General features: G+C 51.3%; 1 long non-coding RNA gene across 1 annotated transcript; it reads right to left on the bottom strand.

The window, feature by feature from the left end:
- Positions 1–3,170: 3,170 nt before the first annotated feature.
- On the bottom strand, positions 3,171–4,846 carry LOC122457169. The gene is made up of 2 exons (XR_006276557.1): positions 4,045–4,846; positions 3,171–3,522 (listed from the first exon to the last, which is right to left on the bottom strand). It is a non-coding gene; the product is annotated as an uncharacterized LOC122457169 (long non-coding RNA).
- Between the last annotated feature and the right edge of the window lie 3,691 nt (positions 4,847–8,537).

Raw genomic sequence — 8,537 nt, forward strand, 5'->3', positions numbered from 1 at the left:
TTGGCTGTGTCTGGCGCTATCCCAGCACCTGTCTGGGCAAAATGGCTTGTTAGGCACGAGAAGCCCTGAGACCTCCTCTTCCGCTGTATGGGTGACTTCAGACGCTGTGCCTTGCGGAGGAGGGTGGAGCTTAGGCAGCAGTGATCCTGGGTGCTCGACCTAGCGTTAAGGTGAGCTGTTCCAGCTCGCTGCGAGCCTGGGACGTTGCAAAGCCACTGATTCGATAGGACAATTTTAGCCCCTCACCTTGCCTGTTATGATTCCAGCAGCTCCCAGAGCGTGCACTATTGTAAGATGCTGTTCATGAAGGGGAAGCAAAAGCAGGCATGAGCCAGTAGCATTTTGGGTGCTCATGTTGTGTGGGAAAGAAAATCCACAGCGGAGGGGCTGCGAAGGGAAGATGGAACTGGATCTCATTGCTAGTCGGGCAGAATGACTGGATCCTGGGGCATAACTGGGTCTGGGTATGTATATGGGGTTCGGATTCAGTATCTGATGGGGACAAAGGCCCAGATCCTTGAAGTTATTTAGGCACATAACTCCTATTGAAATCAATGGGCTTTAGGCATCTAAATACCTTTGAGGATCTGAGCCAGAATCTCACCCTGGATATGGGGAAGGGTAGCTGGTAGAAGAGAGGTGCTTGGAACCTAGGAGGAGGGAGTGGGGAAAGTGATGGCAGGGCCTAGACAGGAGTAAAAGACAGCTTGGGTGGATGGGAGAGAGGTAGAGAGGACTTTTTGAGCATCCAGTCCCAGGGCTTTTTTCAGGCACTGAATCCTATCAAGGCGATCTTGCCAGTCACATCTAATTCATCTTCCCCGTGGGGCCTCCTCGCCCCCAACCCAAATCGCAACAAAGTGCGAAGCGGCCGCCATCTCAAAGAGCTTGTGGTCCAGGACAGCACAGTCACTGTGTCGAGAGGAGACGAAGCCCCTCTTGACCCGTGAGTGTGCAAATCCCTGGTTCGCTGGGGTTTATGCCATCAGATGTACAGGTGTAATCATAATGCTAGTCAGCACAGCGAGGAGAGGCCTCCCCAAGAGAGTACCCTTGAGTGGCAGTGGGATGTTGACAAGATTGGGCCACACCGTAAATGCTTCTTGCGATCAGAAGGGTATGTGGCTTTCCTTGGATGGCCGGCTGTTGGAGGAGCCTTTGAAGAGGCCCGAAGTGCTAATTTACAGCCATTAGTGTTTAATTCCTCGGTTGTCCCTCCTGTTTGAGGCCAGCAGCCTGGGTTCTTTCTGATCCCCTCTATAACAGGAAGCTTGGTTGACTCATTGCTGATGCCCTTCCACCTCACTGGAATTCCCTTAAAAACCAGGGATGTACAGACCCGCCATGACGTTGCAGTCACCGTTTATGAGCTGCTGAGTACCCTTACTTCCCGTTGGCTCTGGTGTGAGTTCTAGATGCTCAGCATCTTGCAGGAGGGGAGTTGTGCTTATGTAGCACAACCAGGAGAGAGTAAAGACTGGGACTTTTCAGCTTGGGAAAGATATGACTAAGGGGGCATACAAAAGAGTAAAACCATGAGTAGTGTGGAGAAAGTAAATAAGGAAGTGTTATTTACTCCTCCTCAAAACACAAGAACTAGGGGTCACCCAATTAAATTAATAGCCGGTTTAAAACAAACAAAAGGAAGTGTTTCTTCACACAACACACAGTCAACCTGTGGTGCTCCTTGCCAGAGGATGTGGTGAAGACCAAGCCTATAACAGAGTTCAAAAAGAACTAGATAAATTCATGGAGGAGAGGTCCATCCATGGCTATTAGCCATGTCCGCTAATAGCCAGGTCCGTCCATGGCTATTAGCCATGTCCTTAGAGGTGTCCCTCGCCTCTGTTTGCTAGAAGCTGGGAATGGGCAATGGGATGGATCACTTGATGATGACCTGTTCCGTTCATTCCCTGTGAAGCAGCTGGCATTGACCACGGTTGGAAGACAGCACGCTGGGGTAGATGGACTCAGTATGGCCATTCTTATGTTCTTAACAAGATCTGTCTTGAGCAACCGCCCAAGGGGCCAGTCATCTAGAAAAGACTGATCTTCTAAATGACACATCCACAACTAGGTCAACGTAAGCTGCCTTGTGTTGACTTAACCGTGTAGTGTAGAACAGGCCTAAAGCTCATACAAAATAGGACTAGAAACCTGGGATTCTGTCCCTCAAGGCTATTGGAGCTGGGGAACAGCTCAGGTGTCCTGCAGGGAGGCTGGCTGGTTCTCTATCAGGGTTGGTAAGTCCAGTTTTGGAATCGGGGCAAAATACATCCCCATGCTAGTGTTGGAGGGAAACCACCCGAAACAAGTAACACCAAGCCGGGTGGTTCCTGTTAGACTCGCCCAGTCCCATTGTTCCTGCTGAGAAAGGCCAGCTTTGAAGTGGCAAAGAGTGTAGGATTTTGATAAGGTTTAACGGATGATTATAAGGAGCCAGCCCTTTTGTCGTCTGTGAAAGCGGCGATGAATCTGCTCTGCGGCTTGGGAATGGGGAGCTGGGATGTAGAGGAGACGCAAAGGCAGCCGCATCTTCCCAGATGCGAAGCTCACTGAGGTTTGTACGTGTGCTGGGCAGTGTGTTTCTCTGTCCCTGCCTCTCTGGAGATGGAAATGTCCCATGAGAGTTTTGTGACCGGTTGCAGGATTCCACAAGAGATGGTGAAGCCCTTGCAAATGTGACGCTCGCTCCCTGGCCTTTCTTCACAGCAGCCTAAAGGTGGGGGGGGAATGATGAGCTTGGAACTGTTAAATAAGTCTATCCTACTTCTGCTTCAAACTGCCCCCCACCACTACCTCCTCAAACACTCCTGTTGCCTATTCTGCCACAGCCTTTTGTGAAGGCCGCTCATGTTGATCCAGATGCAATGAGCAGTTTTCCCTCCCCAACCTCTCTCTCTCCCTTGATTAAAACATCATAATTCTTTAATCTTTCTGAATCGAGTTTCTTCCTTAAAAGCTGCCTGTTCTCTTTGATACACCAAAGCGGTTCTTGTCATGCTGCCAAAGGAGGCTGGGTGGAGTGTCACATGGCTCAAACTTTTACAAGCTGAGAGAGCTGTCTCAGAGCAGGAAAACAAGCGAGCGAGACAGACACGCAGAGAAATCGTCTCCTGGTTTGGCTTTTGCAAGAACGAAGGGAGATGGGTTTTTTGTTCGGTTTTTTTGGGTGTGGAGGAGGGAGAATAATTTTTAATGCAACAAAGTAACAAATTTCCCCAGCTGAGTTGACGATCCACCTCTGGGAAACTTGGAGGAGGAAAAAGGGGGGGAAAATGACGTCACTGCAGCCGGGGGTGCCTGCCGCACTGCCTGTCAGATCCGAATGAAAAGAACAGGGCAATAAAACAACGGCTGTCTCTGTCTCCCTCGTTAAACACGGCGCTAATTGGATGTTAATTTCTCCTTGCTCTTCTCGCTGTTCGATTGTGAGAACTCCCTCTCTTTCCTGCTGGCAGCCTCAAGAGAGAGTCTGTACTGTAAACTCCTTCCCGCTTGTGGACTGGAATAATGCAGGCGCTGGGAATATTAAAAAAGACAAGGAGGGGGGTGAATGGATGTGGGGGAAGCTGGGAGGGAGGGTTGTGATCTGGGAGTTGCACTAATCTCCACCTTCCCTTCTGATTGTCCTGGACAGTGTCGGGGCTTTAATTTTTTTTTTTTCCTCCCTTCCCCTCGTGTTTGGACCAGTCTGCCAAGCACAAAAAACCCCAAACCAAACCCCCCCGCCAAACCCCCCATCCCGTCCTGACCCACCCAACCCAACCCTCGTGTCAAAACAGGCGTTTAGGGGAGCCAGCTGCTTTCTCTGTGCTGCCCGGGTCACTCTTAAGGGGTGTGTGCGTGTTTCTTGGCCGGTGCTCTGAAGGGCATTGAACGTGTCTGGTCGCTAGTGTGCCCCGCGCCCATGCAGCCAGGGGTGGGGGGGAGTAAGTTAAGAATGGGGGGGGGGGATTTGCCAAGGAATAGGATGGGTGGAGGAGGGGAGGGGAGAGAAAGACGCGGGAGGCGGGGGGGGGGGATGTGGGAGTAAAGTCCTACCTGGGATCGGTGCCAACTTCCTGCACAGGGTTGCAGACCCGAGGCTGCGAGAGCCCACCAGAGGCGACGCTTCTCTCTTGTCACGGTTCCAAGGCAAGATGAAGGCAGCGGGAACAGGTACAGCAGATGCCGAGCGGCCTTGTTTGCCAGGGTGCTGCTGGGTCGGGCGGTGGTTTGTATTTAAATCCTGCGCTTGCTTGCTTGTTTGTTTGACTTGCCGGGCCAGCTCTGTTTCTCCAGGGCTCCTGCCTTGCGGACGGTGCACGGGGCCCACCGGGGCTTGGGTTGGAAAGGAGTGGCCGGTGGCGGGGGAGCCGGTGGATTTTGCTCTCTCCTCCTCACCCCGTGGATTAACATGCAGAAGATGCGCCTGTCACTTAGCCTGCCGTCAGCGCCTGTTCAGGGATGGGTGACGGCTTTGTTCCGCGCTCCCTGGGAAGCCGTGCCAACTCTCCGACTTGGCAGTCGAGCCAGAGTGGGCAGGGTGAATGCGAGGAAGGGAGAGAATTATTGCCGCGGCTTCCAAAGTGGCTGTAGGCCCGTTTCCGAGCTCAGCAGCGTTTTCACTGTGCATCTCGCTCGCTCGCTCTCTGTCGCAGGCTGGTGCAGACAAAACGAAAACGTGTTTTGTTCTGCTTTTTTTGGCATCTCCCCAGCTGCATTACCAGCCCCCATCTGCCCCCCGCCCCCTACCCCCACTACTTAACCCCCTTTTGTTATCGGCACAGCCCCAGGTACTTAAAGGCAGCAAACACTGATTCTTCCTCTGCGGTAAGGTTTTTCGCTATAGATCTCTCTCTCTCTCTCTCTCTCTTTGGGTGTGTCTCGCTCTCTCTCCTGCTAAAGGACCCCGCCACCTCCTGAAAACCAGGAAGGAGGGAACCAGGATTTATTTTCACGCGGATGTTGGGCTGGCATGCTGGGGAGGTCAGGGTGGTGGGGGGGGAGGGAGGTAAAAACTGGCCTTTTGTGTAACCTGTGTTGATCTAAAGGAAATTTTTGTCCTTTGGGTTGTTTTCAATTGGGCTTGGGTAACTTTTCAGACCAGAACGGTTTTTTGGGGGGGGGCGGGGGGTTGGTTTTTGGTTTTTAAATCCGAGCTACGTAATAAAGAGGGATTGTCCCAAGGGCACAAGGAAAGGCAGCTCCTGAGTGCTGGAATTCCTGCCAGCGTCCCTTTGTGCCAGCCTCTCCTCGGCCTTTGGCGTCTCGTTTGGATGAAGCCTGGCATGCAGGCACCACCCATTTCTTAGCGCCGAGCTGTTAGGAGAAGGAAAGGGGAGAGAGAGAGGAGGGGGGGTGAAAGCTGCCTCCCTCAAACTGGCCTTTCTCGAAAAAAGGATCCTTCCCCGATGATTGTCCGGCAAAGCGGAGCTAAATCCAGTGGCTACTTCAACAACCAAACTATTCTCCTCCACGGTGCGTCTCTCTCGCTGGCTTGGTACGAAATCAAACCTAGCTCTTACATTTATTTTATTTTTTTTAAAAAATTTTAAATAACGTTTCATTTGTCCAAATGCTCAGTCGCTTTGTTGTTGCTGCAACCCTCACCCCTCCTCTTCCTTTTGCTCCTTCGGTCCTGGGCGCTAAAACATCTGACTTTTAAAAAACATATCTTTGAACCAGGATTCAATTATCGTTTTCCTCTGGCCTCCCTTTCCCCTCCACCTGCAGATTGGGCCATTTGCAGCTCTTAAGAATCGCTTTGGGGCTGGGTGTGTGTTTCTTTTCGCCATCCTATGCAATGCAGAGGGAAAATGTTGAATCATGTCGGATTTGCCATTCAACATGGCAGCCGCAGCTAACGTGGTGGAAGCTTACAATGCTGAGCCGAGCCGACCCCTGGGTGCGTGCTCCTTTTCCATCATGCGGGGTGGGGTGAGAGGGAATTTAGCACAAGCTGGGGCAGAGGGGGAGAATATTTGGGGTAGAATTTTAATCTGGAGTGAGGGAGATGGAGGGAAATAAAATGGCTGGATCCTCTCTCTTCATTTTGTGATGCGTTTAACTGTTTAGAAGCTGGCTCGTTTTTCCTCCCTTTGGCTCGCTTGGCGGAGATTCGGGGGGCCTCACAGGGTGCGAGGTCCCAGCGGGGTGGGATGTGCCTGGGGATCTTTCTCTGGTTTGCCCAGTTGTGTTGCCCAGAGGTGGCTCAGAGATTGTTCAAGTGCCAAGAGAAGGCGCGAGGGAGAGCGAGGCGTGCGGGAGGGATGGTTTCTGGAGCGCAGTTGTGGCCTTTGGAGATGGACCTGGATGGGGCTTTATTGAGTGGAATCTGCCCAGACTACAGAGGCATCCGGGAATGCTGGGCAGGATTACTGAGGGCACTTTGCGGAGCACACACTTTGCCTCTCTCTGGACCGCTCCTCCCTTTGTGTGGCTAGACCCTGTCCTCCCTGGCAATCGGTGTAAATCCAGAGCAATTCCACCCCAGACTCTGGCTTAACGCAGCTCAGGGTTTTGGCCCGGCCTCTAAAAATCTGGCCTCTTTATGTCAAACTTAATTTAGGCCTGTTTCGTACTCAACAAAAGCAAATTGTTTCAGTGAGAGCAACAGATTCCGCCCCCCCCCCCCCCCCGCCCGCGCCTCCCTCCCTCCCTCCTGAACTCTTTCTGGAAATGTTTGTAAGCAGTAAGGACATCCATTCCCCCTCCTCCCCCCCAATACATTTACCCAGAAAGCGCCTGCCGTGTGTGATGCACGGATGTACAGTGAGATCTTAAAATTGGCCTCTGGTTTTTCTTTTAAGGAGCATGCCTGCTGAATACTATACACCTGGGCGCTGCTGCTCTCCTAACCAGAACATAAATAGAGGCTCCCCTAGGTTTTGTCTCCCCTTTTGCATTCCTACAGAGACACAAATGGGGCTCTGAAAATCTCCTTTTTCACTTCCGGATTCTCACCTGCTACCAGCAGAATGCTCACCGCCTGCTCCCAAGTGGGACGTGAGTGTGAAACAATCCCCTTATCCACCTCAGGCCTGCCCTGGCAAAATGTGTAAGAAACTCTAACCCCTTCTTTAAAGTAGCATTGAAATATCCAACTGAGGAAGGAAAGACAAATGCTTTTCTGGTCTCCTTGTATGTGAACCAGTTAGTGAGCCATTGGGGACTAGTAGAATAAGGTGATTGGGTGCCAGGACTCCTGGGTTCCTCTCCCGGTAATGTGTCATTTTTATTACAGTAGCACAGTTGGGACTCCATTTTGCCAAGTGCTGCATGACTATGGATAAGTCACGTAAGGCCAAATTTTTAAAGATATTTAGGCCTCTAAAGATGCAGAGAGCTGCCTAGTTAGATTTTCAAAAACATCAAGGTGGCTAACTCCCATTGTCAATCTGGCCCATAAGCCATATTCTGTACAGTGCTGAGCATACGACAGGCAATTAATACATCATAACTTTTCAAAGCCTTGGTTTCCCCATTTGTTCAATGATCTGAAGGGACACAGGATGGGTTGTTTTGCTTTTTGAGATGCCCTCCGCTAGGAGTCTCTTTAGAAGTGGTGTGGGTGGTGACTTGGGTGCTGATGATGTCCTTGTAAACGTGACCCTAGAAATAATGCATTCAACTCAAAGGATGATAGTCCATTCCCAAGGCCTGATTTGCATAAGCACTGAGTGCCCATAAATCCAGCTGAAGGCAATGAAAGCTGCAGATGTCCAGCCCCTCTGAAAAACGTGCCATTGGGTTTTGCCTCAGATACATTTGGCAGTCAAGGCTTGATGCTAACCTGAGCAGGAGCTGGGGCTGCTTAGGAGTTCTCAGGATCGGGCCCCAAACAGGATTTCTTATGCCAGCTGAAGACCTGGTCTAAATCAGCCTAGTTCAGGGCTTGTCTACACTTGAAATGCTACAGCAGCACAGCTGCGCCACGGCAGCAGGTCCCTGTAAACACAGCCTACGCCAACAGGAGGGGTTCTCCTGTTGGCATAGTTAATCCACCTCCCCAAGAGGCTGGAGCTAGGTTGATGGAAGAATTCTTCCATTGACTCAGTGCTGTCTGCATCGGCAGTTAGGTCGGCTTAATTACGTCAGTTGGGGTGTGGACTTTTCGCACATCCCTGAGCGACGTGGCTGGGTTGACGTAACTTTTTATTGTAGACCAGGCCTCAGTTGAAGTCAATGGAGCTAGGCCAGTTTACACCATCAGAGGATCTGACTCTTTAACGATAATGAGAAGGGGCCTCTTTAGCTTCTCCATTCTCCCCAGCAGATTATTGTTACAAATACAGCCCAGGGGCAGGGCCATTAATTTCCCAAGCTGCATGAAATGCTACTCCTCCCTTTTTCTTCTTAACAAGAAGAGGTCATGAGACCTCATCCAAAGCCCGCTGAAGTCAACGAAAAGACGCCCATTGACTCCAGTGGTCTTTGGATCAGGCCCTCAGGGTGAGGCGCGAGATCTGAGCTGGAGCAAGAAATTTCTGACGTGTCCTAAGCAAAACATCTGGCACCCCTGTAAGCGCCCTTCAGGGCTCTGCCAAGGGACG

Source organism: Dermochelys coriacea, chromosome 21, assembly GCF_009764565.3.
Source record: "Dermochelys coriacea isolate rDerCor1 chromosome 21, rDerCor1.pri.v4, whole genome shotgun sequence".
NCBI lineage: Eukaryota > Metazoa > Chordata > Testudines > Dermochelyidae > Dermochelys > Dermochelys coriacea.